The 15874-nt window shown below is 41.1% G+C and overlaps 1 protein-coding gene across 1 annotated transcript in view; it reads right to left on the bottom strand.

The window, feature by feature from the left end:
* Positions 1-15874, bottom strand: part of LOC134359050 (fibroblast growth factor receptor 2-like) — a 191019-nt gene that overhangs the window by 160421 nt on the left and 14724 nt on the right. The window contains exons 2-3 of the mRNA XM_063071906.1: positions 8574-8666; positions 4700-4801 (exon numbers count right to left, since the gene is read on the bottom strand). The gene's annotated coding sequence lies outside the window, so the exon portion shown is untranslated. The remainder of the gene's footprint in view (positions 1-4699; positions 4802-8573; positions 8667-15874) is intronic.

Here is a 15874-nt window from a genome sequence, read left to right as displayed (position 1 = left end):
TATCTCACTATAGTTCACCTGGAGGTACAGTCTCTGCCATATGTTATCCAAAATTACAGATATGATACTAAGAAAGATGCCACCTGTAAGCTGGTTACTTTTCACATCAACCAATAAAATGTCTTGTGTGAGCAGATTGCTGCTATCAATGGATGAAAACATTACTATCTGTGTGTAGCTCACAATCTCACAGGAGCAAAGGATACTACAGTATACACGTGCAGCCATTCTTTCTTCATTAATACAAATTTGCTGGAAGTTTGTTCATTTTCTTTTTATTTAGAGGTACAGGATGGTAACAGGCCCTCCTGACCCAACGAGTCAGCACTGCCCAATTACCCTCATGTGGCCAATTAACCTACTAAACCTTATACCTTTGGAAAGTGGAAGGAAACCGGAGACTGGAGGAAACCTATGTGGTCATGTAGAGCACGTACAAACTTCTTATAGGCGGTGATGGGAGTTGGGTTGCTGGCGCTGTAAGCCATTACACTAACTGCACATAACTGTGCCGCCCCAGGTCTCTTGCAGGAGCAGAAATACCTGCCTTCTTCAGGAGCAAAGACATGCATTGCACTAGTGCCCTGCTCAGATCACATAGTACCGCAGGGATGTGTACTCAGGCCCCGCTCTCCTTCTTTTGCACCTATGACTGTGTGGCTCGGTACAGCTCCAACATCATATTCAAGTTTGCTGATGACATCAGTGTTGTGAGCCAGATCAAAGCTGGAGATGAATCAGCACACAGGAGGGAGACTGAAAACCTGCCTGAGTGGTGTAATAACAACAACCTCTCTCTCAATGTCAATAAGACCAAGGAACTGATTGTAGACTTCAGAAGAGGGATACCAGAGGTCCATGAGCCAGTACTCATCAGAGGACCAGAGGTTGAGAGAGTCTGTAACTTTAAATTCCTGGGTGTCACTATCTCGGAGGACCCATTATATAAATATTATTGCAAAGAAAGCACGACAGCGCCTCTACTTCCTCAGGAGCCTGCAGAGGTTTGCTATGTCATCAAAAACCTTGGCAAACGTCTATAGATGTGTGGTGGAAAGTGTGCTGACTGGCTACATTACGGTATGGTATGGGAACACCAATGACTTTGAGTGAAAATCCTACAAAAGGTAATAGATTTGGCCCAGTACATCATGGGTAATACCCTCCCAACCATTGAGCACATCTACATGAAATGTTGCTGTAGAAAAGCAACATCCATCATCAAAGATCCTCACCACCCAAGCAGGGTTCTTTTCTCACCACTGCCATCAGGTACCCCTCAACCATCAGGCTCTTGAACAGAAGGGAATGACTACACTCATTTAAGGACTCTGTTGTATTGTTATGTCATGCCTATTATTTATTGCTATTGATTTATATCTGCGTTTGCACAGTTTGTTTACAGTCTATAGTTCCTAATGTTTACAGTTTAATTACTGTTCTATAGATTTGCTAAGTATGCCCACAGAAAAAGAATCAGAGTTGTATGCGGTGACATGTATGTACTCTGATAATCCATCGAGTATTATGTCAGTATTATGCTGGTGAAGCCTCTTACCGTTAGGATAAATTTAAGCAGGCAATAATGGAGGAGGAGAAGATGGCGGCGTGACGCAGCGCACGCGGCCACTCCAGAAATGATATCTGTATTTGTTAAGTAGGGCACCGTGCACAATTCTGATTTGATGGAGACAGACGTGAGAGTACAGAGGAACATCTGGAGAAGCTTCTGAAATGCCTGTTTCGCTGCTGCTGCTACTGAGTGGTCTGGAATCTCTGGAGCAGAAAGCCTCCGAATCCTTGGCTTTGCTTGTTTCGGCGGCCAGGACGAAGTTGAAGGGGCTTGGCAGAGAATGGCGCTCGGGAGGCTGTATCAGAGGGGCTGGTCGGAGGCTCAAAGTTTTTGGACGGACTCAAGCGTCAGCCGTCGGGTGCTTCCAATGCATCGGCAGTTGTCGGTGCCTGGAGGTTTATGGTAGGGAGAGTTTCTCCCTTTTGCTGCCTGCTACCGGGGACTAACGGAGTCGATCGGGACTTGAGATTATTTTTTACCGCGCCCATGGTCTGCTCTTCATCAAATTATGGTATTGTTTTGCACTGCTGTAACTATATGTTAAAATTATGTGGTTTTGTCAGTGTTAGTCTATGGTTTGTCCTGTTTTTTCTGTGATATCACTGGAGGAACATTGTATCATTTTTTAATGCATGCATTTCTAAATGACAATAAACGAGGACTGAGTGTCCTCATAATCTAATGAGTTATGAAACTACCCAATAAGAATTACCAATGTCTACCATGTTCTTTTAATACAGTCATCATATTCTGAATTCTGTTATGGGAAACCATTGTCAGATGACAAGGAAAAGATTAAAGGATATTTTTAAAGTTCCTGGAAGAAATGCCATATCCTCACCCAAGGAGGAAGTGAATGGCATATTTTCAGATAGATTCAAGTTCACCAAGTTCATGGTTGAGGGGATCCGGGATCAGCCATGATGGAATGGTGGAGTAGACTCAATGGCCTAATTCTGCTCCTATGTCTTATGATCATGGTCTTCACCAGAAATAGGGCACAAACAAATCATGACATTAAATGGGAATCATAAAAAATTGCTTCTCTTATTCGTGGGATGTAAGGCAAGCTGGCCAACTGGATACAAGATTAGTTAGGTAATAGGAGGCAGTGGGTGGTACTGGAAGCTTGTTTTTCCAATTAGCAATCCACCGTCAGTAGACTTTCACAACGATTAATGCTGATACTCTTGAAATTTGCAATAAATACTAACAACTTGCATTTGAATATATGAGATATGATCTATAAGTATGAAGAAGACACAAACATTTAATGGTACTCCAAAGAACAAAGAGGATTGTCTTAGGTTACAACCTGATATTGATCAACTGCACAGCAACGGCAGAAGGAATTTATTCCTGTCAAGTGTGAAATGATGTATTTTGGAAGGTTCAATATGTGTAGGTAATACACAGCTATCAGAGGTCATGACCAAAGGGACCTTTTTGATACAAGTCCAGAGATTCTTAAAAGTGGCAGAACAGATCAATCTGGGATGTTTGCCTTCATCAGACATGGCACAGAATGTAACAGCAGAGACATCAGGTTACAACTTAGTAAAACATTGGATAGACCCAACTCAAGTATTGTGTAGAGTTCTGGTTGGGACACTATAGAAAGGACCTGATTGCATTGGAAAAGATGTGGAGAAGACACACCACTTCCTTCCCATTCCCACACTGATTTGCTTGTCCTTGGTCTTTTCTATTGCCACAATGAGGAAAATGCAAACTAGAGAAATAACACCTCATATTCCACTTGAGTAGCCAAAAACCCGATGGTATGTAGAATGAGTTTTCCAGTTTCAAGTATCGTACTATGTTCCTTTCCCACTCCTAGAGAAAACCTAAGCTCTCTCTCAGTTTGTTCTTCTTTTTCATTCCCCCTTACCAAATGTGACCAAGATTTGTTACTCTTCCCCAGCTTGTTCCATTTATGCATCTCCCACAAACATATCCAGTTGGGCTTCTTCTTCCTTGCCCTAATTTTTCTTTACTACCCTACCTGCGATTTCCTTCCATTTATCCTTTATCCCTCCCTCATCTGGTTCTCTTATCAGCTTACAGTCTCTGTCTCGCCCTTCTCACCCCCTCGCCCATTATCTGCCCATCTTTTCCCTATCTGTCCTCACCTATCAACCATTAGTCTGTCTCCTCCTCCACTACTTGATTTAATTTGCCCACCTATCACTTACCAGTCCATCTTACTCCTTCCTCTTGCCTATTGGCTATCTTTCCCCTAAAGCCTCAGTCCAGATGTAGAGTCTCAACCCAATAGGTCAAACATCACTTAGCACAGATGCTGCTTGATCTATTGAGTTAGGCCATAAGAGATAGAAACAGAATTAGGCCGATCAGCCCATGTGCTCCATCATTCTAGCAAGGGTGATGTATTTAGTAGTTGTTTTTCTTTCTTTTCTTAACAAACATTTGGCTCTTAACACACTGCTTACTCTTGCCCAAAATGAAGTTTTTCAGAACTGCTATTATGCTCTTAGGCAGATCAGGTAGCTGCCTTTGCTACTGATTCAATTCTGAAATTCCGTATCCTGTTCACACTGATCTGCAAAGATGCTATTCTGTATGGTTCAGCTGATAGCACCCACCTCTAAAGTGAAGAGGAGTTGTTGAATCAGTGTTGCATTCAGAATGTAAGTTTAGTGAATCCACTCTCTTGGAAAAAGAAACCCATTATTTTATATGTAATTTCTATTTATGAAGAGTTAGTTTGATTAGTATTCCTTAAATATTTTATGTTGTTCCTCTGATGTTGTAACTCATGGCTTGGTTATATCTCAACAACACAGCAGAATCAATTAACTACAACTTCAAGCATTCTGATTGAAATTCAGAATTTACTACACCCAAAGTTCGAACAAATTTTTCACCTGAAACAGGCAGTTTTTAGGTGTAAGTATTAGCCATCTATAGGAAATATTTCTATGTAAAAGTTTAAATAATTGGTACTGTACCAAAAAGCAAAAATACAGGAGGATGAACCTCAAGAGTTGTATTCTGTATAAATACATTGATAATAAATGTACTTTCAATTGAACCAACATAACTAGTCATTTGGGCAAACATTTTAAGCAATTAAAATCTCCTGAAAATTAATTTGCAACTCACATTTGGTTTCTCTTTTCATCAAGGCATTTCACAGGAACTCATCATTGAGACCAAAAGAAATGTTCAGCAAAGCACTTGGTTATAAGTCCATTCAAAAAGATGCTATGAAAATAAAAGTTAAAACGATTAGTTTCCACGTTTTTCTTGCAACAATCATGCAACTTCATGCATACTGAAATGAATATACTATATATTAATGACTTGCATATATAGGACACAATTTCAAAAATATGCAGATGACATGAAACTTACAAGTGTAAGGAGGAGTGTACTGAAATATGAGGAGGGTCGTGTAGAAAGGCTGGTGTGATGAATGATTGGATGTTAGACAAATTTTATTGCTGAGAAATGAGATGTTAGATTTTGATAGGAAGAATAAAAGTCAATATAAACTAGAAGACACAATTTGTTACATGGTATAAGAACAGAGAGATATAAAAGTTCAAACTAAATTTATCATTAAAATACACACAGTATATATTACCGTACTTCATTTCCTTGTAGACATTTATATGAAAAAATACCATAGAATTTTACAAAAAACTATGTATAACCATTCAAAGACTGGCCAAAGACAAACTGTGTAAATAAAAATAATACTGAGAGCATGATTTGTGAAGAGTCCTTGAAAGTGATTTTAAAAAGTTCTTTGGTTTTACTGATGTTGAATGGTTACACAGTATGTGCTCTACAACTGCTTATTAGTTGCAAAACCTGTTAAAGATGAACAGAGCGATTTGTTTAGATATGTCAATTGTTCAATAATTGCTGTTCTATTTCTATGTGGCACAGGAATTAAGAAACTTTCAAAAATTAAGATTGAATCCTAGCCTTCATAAAGACGTTGCATACATGAAAAAGAAATCCTGATAAACTTTATATTAAAAAAAGAGTTGTAACATGGAAGTACTGTGACTAGTTCTGGAAGCTACGCTTTAGGCAAAATATGAAGGCATTGATGAGAGTGTAGAAGGTGCAAAAGGGTCCAAAAGATTCCATGGTTGAGGGACATCAATAACATTTACAGATTGGGGAAGTGAAGGCTTAACAGAGGTAATTAAAATCATGAAGGATCCAAAATCTAATTCAATTGTATTGTTCAAAATAGGGCTGAATATCTCAGAGAAGACAATTCAAAAAAGTGAGGGGAAAGGAGCAGGCTTGATGTTACATATAGGCACAGTAGCGCAACCAGTTAAACCATCACTTCACAGCACTAGAGATCCTGACCTCGGCTGCTGGATGTGTCGAGTTTGCATGTTCTCCCTGTGAAGGTTTGGGTTTCCTTGTATATCCTAAAAGATATGTGGATTAGTATGTTAATTGGACACTGTAATTTGTCCCTAAGTAAAGGAATATGGGGAAAATTAAACATACAGTACAACATGGGAACCAGCCCTTCAGCCCACAATGTCTGTGCTGACCAGGATATTGATAAGAATGTGGGAAGAATAAAAAGTGAGATTAATGTAGGGTTAATGTAAATGGATGCTTGATAGCTGGACTCAGTGGGCTGGAAGGACTGTTTCTCAACATCATTCTATAAGCAGACTCTGTACGTCTTCCCCGTGGAATGCATGGGTTTTCTCTGGGTCCTCCAGTTTCTTCCACAGTCCAAAGGCATAGTAGGAAGGTTAATTGGTCATTGTAAATTGTCCTGTCATTGGGTTAAGGTTAGTGGGGTTTGTCGGGGGTTGCTGGGACGGCGTAGCTCAAAGGGCCAAAAGGGTCTATTCTACACCGTATTGCTAAAACTTTAAAAAAAAGTAGCCTCATTAATGCAATAATTTGTTAACCTGCTACAGTTAATAAAAGCACACTAAAGAAAAACAAAGCAAATGCTATAATCAGAATCCATATACTTAAAAAAAGTAGGTATAGATACTTACTAACATCGAACCTATTCACCAATGTATAAGTTGTTGATTCTAGTTCACTTAGCATATAATGGCATGCAGTTTGTCTATCTGGTTGATAAGGTATGATAAACTGTGATTGAAGCTTTCATGTAATAAGGCTTTCCAATAGTGGAATGTGTGAAAGACTGAGCAGAGTTCACAGTGACAATATATTCAGTGAATAAACATGCCTAAAAATGAACACAGTATTTTCTTCAAATAAATTTTTAAAAGAATCAAGAATGGGCCTTGCAGCTCCAAGGGTACCTAAATAAATTTATGTGATGAGTGGAAAAGGTGAGCAGTTTCAAATTCCTGGGTGACAACATCTCTGAAGATCTATCCAGGTCCCAACATATTGATGCAACTGCAAAGAAAGCACAATGGCGGCTAAATTTCATGAGGAGTATGGGGAGACTTAATATGTCACCAAAGGCTTCCAAAAATTCCTACACATGTTCCGTGGACAGCACCCTAATTGATTGTATCACCAACTGGCATGGAAGCACAGGATCAGAAAAAAAGCTGAAGGAAGTTGTAAACTCAGACAGCTCCATCAGGGGCACTAGTCTCCTCAACATTAAGGGTATCTTCAAGAAGTCCATCTAGTATGTGCCAGATCCTGCTGAAAGCTTTGGTAGCCTTTCTCACTCCCAATCTGGTTGTCATCTGTAAATTTGCTGATCTAGTTTACCACATTATCATCCAAATCAGTAATATAGATGATAAACAACAATTGACTCAGCAATGTTGCCTGCGGTACACCACTAGTCACAGGCCTCCAGTCAGAGAGGCAACCATCTACTGCCACTCTCTGACATCACCTGCTACACCAACATTGAATATAACTTACTACTTCATTCTGAAATTTACTACTTAATCCTGAACACAATAATCAGGGGCGGAGAAAAGAATATGCACATTTTGATCCCAAAAGCAGTCCCACCATTTGTCTTAGGCAGTAGCTTGAAAGAAAGTCTGACCACATTAGGCCATTATTTAGCAGTGCAGGAACTTCATCCTTTATCCTTTGCCCAATGGATGCCAGGTAAAGTTGTGAGCATGTGATATTGTTGGAACATGGGTACAAAATTCAGCGAAGGGTGGGACAGGATGCTCTATGTTGCCATAATGGGAAGGGCTGTGTCTAGAGAATCTGGGGCTGCGCGAAAGAAGAGCCAAGTTGTCTTGTTCTATATAGGAAGTGGAGAATTAGCAGTTACGTTCTGCTGAGAGTTTGAGGAGCTGCGAATGAAGTTAAAAGAAGAACATCAAGAGTAGTTATGTTTTGATTGTTCCTTGGTATGGAGCTGAATAGATCAGGGAATTGAAAGCACAGCTCAAACAGTAGAATCGAGGTTTTACTTCACAGCACATAGGAGCCAATCAAGAGGAAAGTCAGGGCAGAGTCAGTTTAAAATAAGCTATCACTATAGTAGTGATAGTGAATTCAGGCTTTAGCTAAGGGTTTAATCCTTACAAGGAAGGTGAAGGTTATAGGTGAAGGTTAAAAAAAGGGTCAGGTCACTACTATGAAAACAAGGTTACCAAAAGACCATAAGATATAGGAGGAGAATTAGGCCATTTGGCTCATCAAGTCTGCTTTGCCATTCATCATGGCTGATCCATTCTCCCTCTCAGCCCTAATCTCTTGCAGACATCCCACCCTGCAAAAACTCATTTCAGGGAGGTCTCAACCGGAAGTCTCAACCTCAAAGCAGTCTGTGTCAATGAATTTGTTAATTTTGCAAGACATCAGATTCACAAGTGTTTTGTGAGACAGCTGACTTCTGAATTCTGTCTTAATGTGCCATATTCACAATAGCTGCTGTCTTGGTTGATGAGCAGGCATAGTTTTTTTCTATTTCTGAATCAGGAAACATTTTCCTGAATAGCTTGCCTGTGTGCTTAAACACCTGGAATGGCAGGTTATACCCAACGATAAAAGATGTAAAGTACACCTCAGCTCTACTGACCTTCTCTGTCAGACTTTGGTTTTCTGCTGAAAAGAACTGTGAAATACTTGAGCAGCCTTCCCTGCGCTTAGCCTCCCTGATATGTTGTGGTCCCTAAAAGAAATAAAAGCAAAAGGTGTATCCTTATTACAGGTGTGCGCCGTTTAACGTCCATTCAGACAACGTCTGATCACACATATATCCGTAGTCACACACACACACATTGCCTGCGATAGTCGGGATCAGAACTTACTTTTTTACATCGAAATGGGGGATTTTAAATGAGTGATTTAGAAGTTCTGTATCTTCAAGTGCAACTTTATTGTCATCTGGCTGATTGTCCACAAACAAAACAACCCTGTCCAGACCACGGTGTAGCCACAATACATATATCATGCACACCACATAAAACAATATATTACCATATTATTTAATTAAGTGTAATTCAAAATGCATATAAAGTGCGCAGCACAGGTAAACAGTTCGCTGGCTGTCCTAATGGCGAGACCTCGGAGGGGGCTAGGTATTTATTAAAATGGGGTTTTCTTCTGAAAACAGCTGCGCTTAAACCCAGCCCATTGTGGGCTTCGACGTACCTGTAAGTGGAAGTGTTTCAGCAAAAAAAAACCCGAAAAATTTGCTTGCTACGAGCGCGTTTTTAAAGATGTCTTAGCGGACGATTTTCGAATTTCGCTCCAATTTAAACCCCGCTCTAATCCCCTTTAAGACGCCAACGCGCTCCGCCCGTATAGGACAGCCTCACGTAGTCAGGTTGTCACTGCCAGCCTTGGGAATTTCTTCGCCAGGCTTTTGTACTTCATCACCGATGGTTGTCCGGATGATTTCAGCGTCATTACAGAAGGCAGTAACTGAACTGATGGAATATGGAAGAGAGAGAGAGGTCGACTGTAAAGCCCACCCACAGAGAAAACTGATAGGTCTACTTAACACAAAGAGAGATCAATCAGGATTCATTCATTTTCTTTCTTCCTTTTTTTCCCTCTCCCTCTCCAAAAAATCAATTTCCAGGATATTGTATATAATCTGCAGGCATCAGGGAGCCGCTATCGATATGGGATGTCTGCTCTTGCCTTCTCCCTATATCCCTTCATACCCTGACTAATCAAGAATCTGTCAACCTCTACCTTAAATATACCAAATGACTTGACCTCTACAACCACTTGTGGATATGGATTCCACTGATTCACCACTCTCTGGCTAAAGAAATTCCTCCTCATCTCCAGTTACCATTTGAATAACCAGAATAGTTTAAATAGCAAATTGCTAAAATGCTCAAAGCCAATAAAATAATCAAATTGATCTAATAACCATCAGTGTAGTACGTTGGTTTAGTAACCAAAAACAGGAATACAATATATTCAGAAAGGATAGATAAGCTGAAAAGAGAAAAGATGGGGCAGCTCTAACAATAGGGGATTAAAATGAAAGAATGACCTTGGTCCAAAAGAATAGTAAGCATCACCAATGTGAGTGGAAACAAAAAATAACAGAAACAAATACTATTGAGTGGTTTACAGCTCCTTCCTCACTTCACACTCTAACCACAGTAAGAGAGGTATTACTTATGTATTAATTAGAAAATATTAACAAATATCATGAATTATTGGTTGAGACTATTTTCCTACTGATTGGACAAATCAAATTGGCAAAAATTGTTTGGAGGGTGAATATTGTGCAACTTGACAGGGCTAATTAGTGTAACTAAGATATCCTTAACATAAAAAGGGCTGTAACATTACAAATATTTATGTGCAAGGGAAATACGATTCAGCCTTAAATTAGTCCTGAACCATGGATATAGAGCTGAATTGACTAAAATGGGCTGGAAAATTAGATTAAAAGATTTTTCCAGTCAATAAGCAACTGCAACATGAAAAAAATGTACACTCAGATGGACTATTAGAAAAAAATCCCTTGGGAAAATTGATGCATCTGTAACCTAATTAACACATATTAGATTAAAATAAAACGTTTCCAATGCTCTCAAGGAGAGTTATAAGCCCGAGGATTTCGAGTTTTAGAATCACATCCTCAAAAAAATTAATACAGAAGATAGAATACGAAGGCAAACTTCCATGAAATAAAACCAAAATAGAAACTTCTATAAATATGTAAAAAAAAGGGCTGCTACAATAAACACGTTTCCCATGGAGGCAGAAGGTAAAGTTACAGTATATCAGGAAGTAATGGCTAAAGGATTAAACATCTCATTCCATAAGACCATAAGACAAAGGAGCAGAAGTAGGCCATTCGGCCCATCGAGTCTGCTCCGCCATTTTATCATGAGCTGATCCATTTTATCCTATTTAGTCCCACTGCCCCGCCTTCTCACCATAACCTTTGATGCCCTGGCTACTCAGATACCTATCAATCTCTGCCTTAAAGACACCCAATGACTTGGCCTCCACTGCTGCCCGTGGCAACAAATTCCATAGATTCACCACCCTCTGACTAAAAAAATTTTTTCGCATTTTTGTTCTGAAAGGGCGCCCTTCAATCCTGAAGTCATGCCCTCTCGTACTAGACTCCCCCATCATGGGAAACAACTTTGCCACATCCACTCTGACAATGCCTTTTAACATTCGAAATGTTTCTATGAGGTCTCCCCTCATTCTTCTAAACTCCAAGGAATACATTCCAAGAGCGGACAAACGTTCCTCATATGTTAACCCTCTCATTCCCAGAATCATTCTAGTGAATCTTCTCTGTACCCTCTCCAACGTCAGCACATCCTTTCTTAAATAAGGAGACCAAAACTGCCCACGGTACTCCAAGTGAGGTCTCACCAGCGCCTTATAGAGCCTCAACATCACATCCCTGCTCCTATACTCTATTCCTCTAGAAATGAATGCCAACATTGCATTCGCCTTCTTCACTACCGACTCAACCTGGAGGTTAACTTTAAGGGAATCCTGTACGAGGACTCCCAAGTCCCGTTGCATCTCAGAACTTTGAATTCTTTCCCCATTTAAATAATAGTCTGCCCGTTTATTTTTTCTGCCAAAGTGCATAACCATACACTTTCCAACATTGTACTTCATTTGCCACTTCTCTGCCCATTCTTCCAATCTATCCAAGTCTCTCTGCAGACTCTCCGTTTCCTCAGCACTACCGGCCCCTCCACCTATCTTCGTATCGTCAGCAAACTTAGCCACAAAGCCATCTATTCCATAATCCAAATCGTTGATGTACAATGTAAAAAGAAGCGGTCCCAACACTGATCCCTGTGGAACACCACTGGTAACCGGCAGCCAACCAGAATAGGATCCCTTTATTCCCACTCTCTGTTTCCTGCCAATCAGCCAACGCTCTATCCACGTATGTAACTTTCCTGTAATTCCATGGGCTCTTATCTTGTTAAGCAGCCTCAAGTGTGGCACCTTGTCAAAGGCCTTCTGAAAATCCAAATATACAACATCCACTGCATCTCACTTGTCTAGCCTACTGGTAATTTCCTCAAAAAATTGTAATAGGTTTGTCATGCAGGATTTTCCTTTAAGGAATCCATGCTGAGTTCTGCCTATCTTGTCATATGCCTCCAGGTACTCTGTAACCTCATCCTTGACAATTGACTCCAACAACTTCCCAACCACCGACGTCAAGCTAACAGGTCTATAATTTCCTTTTTGCTTCCTTGCCCCCTTCTTAAATAGCGGAGTGACATTTGCAATCTTCCAGTCCTCTGGAACCATGCCAGAATCTATCGACTTTTGAAAGATCATCGCTAATGCCTCCGCAATCTCCACAGCTACTTCCTTCAGAACACGAGGGTGCATTCCATCTGGTCCAGGAGATTTATCGACCTTTAGCCAATTCAGCTTCCTGAGTACTTTCTCTGTCGTAATTGTGACTGCGCACACTTCTCTTCCCTGCCACCCTTGAGTGTCCGGTATCCTGCTGTCTTCCTCAATGAAGACTGATGCAAAATACTTGTTCAGTTCCTCTGCCATCTCCTCATCTCCCATTACAATTTCTCCAGTATCATTTTCTATTGGTCCTATATCTACTCTCACCTGTCTTTTACTCTTTATATACTTGAAAAAGCTTTTAGTATCCTCTTCGATATTATTTGCTAGTTTCCTTTCATAGTTAATCTTTTCTCTCTTAATGACCTTCTTGGTTTCCTTTTGTAAGGTTTTAAAGACTTCCCAATTCTCTGTCTTAAGGTAAATATAATTCATTATATTTGACATAAGTATACCTAAGCATGGAAAAATAGAATAAAGTTGCAGGAGCCATGTACTTATTGTCTGTCTGTAGTGTATTTGTGTTGTGCACCCTCACTCTGGGTTAAGGTAGTTTGTCACATGGGTTTGGGTAGCATGCAGCACTGGGTGGCGGTAGAAATAAATCAATGTACTCACCTGCTGACCTGCTTGGCAGCATACAGTAGGGAGTGCATATTTTTTGTTGACAAACTAAAAGTCACTGAGAGGTTAAATGAGGGAGTATCGCACTGTACAATGTGCTTCCAACTGACTGACTTCCAAGACGAAAAGGTACGTTTAATCTTTCATTACAAACCAACAATAAAATTGCTCGTACATGTTTGAAATTGATTCAATTACGCACGTCTTTGACCGCTCGTCCTTGTTTTTGATCCAATTACGCTCGTTTTTGTTTGAATTTGACACAGTTACAGTCGTCTCGCTCGTTTTTGTTTTACATGAGTTACAGAAGAGTCAAATGATTTTATTGTTGGTTTGTAATAAAGGATTAAATGTACTTTTTGACTTGGAATTCAGTTGGTTGGAAGCACATCATACAGTGCGATATTCCCTCACTCAGCCTCGCAGTGACTTTTAGTTTGTCCTCAAGCGATCACCACAAAAGTAATTACTTAAGGAGTTATTAACAAAGGAGAAAAATCCATTGGACCCAACAGCCACCATTATAGCGTACTACAAAAGGAGGCTGCAGAACTGCATGCCGCCCTCAATTCCCTCAATTGTGAAGCAGTTTCAGCAAATTAGATGGTAGCACACTCACAACATGCTGGAGGAACTCAGCAGGTCGGGCACCATCCGTGGAAAAGAGCGGTCGACATTTCGGGCCGGAACCCTTCGTCAGGACTGTAGAGGGAAGGGGCAGAGGCCCTATAAAGAAGGTGGGGGGAGGGTGGGAAGGAGAAGGCTGGTAGGTTCCAGGTGAAAAACCAGTAAGGGGAAAGACAAATGGGTGGGGGAGGGGAAGCAGGGAAGTGATAGGCAGGAAAGGTGAAGAAGTGATGGGGAAAACACAATGGGTAGGAGAAGGAGGCAGAACCATGAGGGAGGTGATAGGCAGCTGGGGGAGGGGACAGAGTGAAATAGGGATAGAGGCAGGAAGGGGGAGGGAATTACCAGAAGTTGGAGAATTCTATGTTCATACCAAGGGGCTAGAGACTACCTAGACAGTATATGAGCTATCACCTCCCTGCCTCCCTTCCCCCACCCCTTTGTCTTTCCCCTTACTGGTTTTTCACCTGGAACCTACCAGCCTTCTGCTTCCCACCCTCCCCCACCTTCTTTATAGGGCCTCTGCCCCTTCCCCCTACAGTCCTGACGAAGGGTTCCAGCCCAAAACATCGACTCATCGTTTCCACGGATGCTGCCCGACCTGCTGAGTTCCTCCAGCGTGTTGTGACTGTTGCTTTGATCCCAGCATCTGCAGAGTATTTTGTGTAGATGGTAGCACATGTAAATGCTTAATGTTAAAAAAAAGAGGCAGTTGGGAAATTGTAGGCAGTTAGTCTTACACCAGTTGTCAGGAAAAAGATTCAGACTATGGTAACATAGAAAATCATAATATAAAAGGAGAATCAACAACATTCCATGTAGACTGTGTTTAACAAATTTAATAAGAGTTTTCTGAAGTTGTAACTATGAGTACAGATATGAGGCAAACCGTGGCAAGAGTTTATTTGAATTTCCAAAGGTTATTTGATATGACATGAACATTATTACATTAAATGACTCATGGAGTTAGGAGATTTCTGAATGAACAATGTACACTACCTCCCTATTTTTTTTTCTCTTTTTGCACTACTTATACATATACAGCCCCGATCGACTACCAGAAAGCACACAACTCAATGCTTCACACAGGGATCCTGAAATGCCCGTCTCTGTACAAGATCAACTAAGGACCTTTATCAAAAACTCAATGGGCTGTTAGAGGACAATGCAAGAAGTTAACACAAATAGCAGAAGTGACAATCAGGTGCAAAATATACCAGGGTGATGCACTATCCCCATTGCTGTTCTGTATAGGCTCGAAGCCCCTCAGCCAGACCATCTCAAAGAGTGGATATGGGTACAGATTCAAGAGTGGAGTGACCATCAGCCACCTCCTGTACATGGATGGAATCAAGCTGTATGCCAGAAACAAAAGAGACTAATCCGCCTGATACGAGTGTACAGCAGGGACAATAGGTTATCATTGGACTGGAGAAATGCAGCTGGATGGTGGTGAAAAGAGGCAAACTCATCAAGACTGAAGGAGTCGAGTTACCTGAAGGCCACATAACAGATATACAGGACAGCTACAAATACCTGGGGATCCTGCAGGTGCATGGAAATAACGATGAGAACTCAAGGAAGGCTGAAACATCTAAATACCTCCAAAGAGTGAGACAGCTCCTAAAAAGCCAGCTGAATGGGAAGAACAAAATTAGAGCCATCAACAGATTCACCTTACCAGTCACCCTATTGCAGCTGGCCAAGGAACAAACTGGAAGCAGCTGGCATCAAGACCTGGAAACTACTAACAATACATGGAGGATTCCACCCGTCGAGCAAATGTATACCCGCCAGAATACAGAAGGATGGGGACTTGGAAGTATGAAAGCCACAGTCCTGGAAGAGATGTGAAACACCCATGAGTATATCAGGAAGATGGCCCCAAAGGATGACCTGCTAGGAGAATACCTCCACCAGCAAGCAGGGGACATGGAAATGGAAGTGGGTGAAGCAGAGCCAGAGGATCAGAGGCCGTGGCAAGGCAAGCCACTGCATGGGATGTACCACCCCCAGACATCAGATGTGGCTGGCATAAGAAAATCCTACCAATGGCTGGAAATGGCAGGGCTGAGGGACAGCACAGAGGTGCTGCTCATGGCTGCACAAGAACAGGTGCTGAGCACAAGAACAATAGAAGCAGGGGCCTATCACACCAGACAAGACCCAAGATACAGACTGTGTAAGAAATCTGCTAAAATCATCCAGCATATAGTAGCAGGGTGCAAGATGCAGGCAGAGACAGCATGCACTGAATGGCACAACCAAGTAGCAGAAATTGTGCGCAGGAATTTCAGCGCTAAG

The sequence above is a fragment of the Mobula hypostoma genome, chromosome 19, assembly GCF_963921235.1.
Source record: "Mobula hypostoma chromosome 19, sMobHyp1.1, whole genome shotgun sequence".
NCBI lineage: Eukaryota > Metazoa > Chordata > Chondrichthyes > Myliobatiformes > Myliobatidae > Mobula > Mobula hypostoma.
This window is presented reverse-complemented; position numbering and strand designations above follow the sequence as displayed.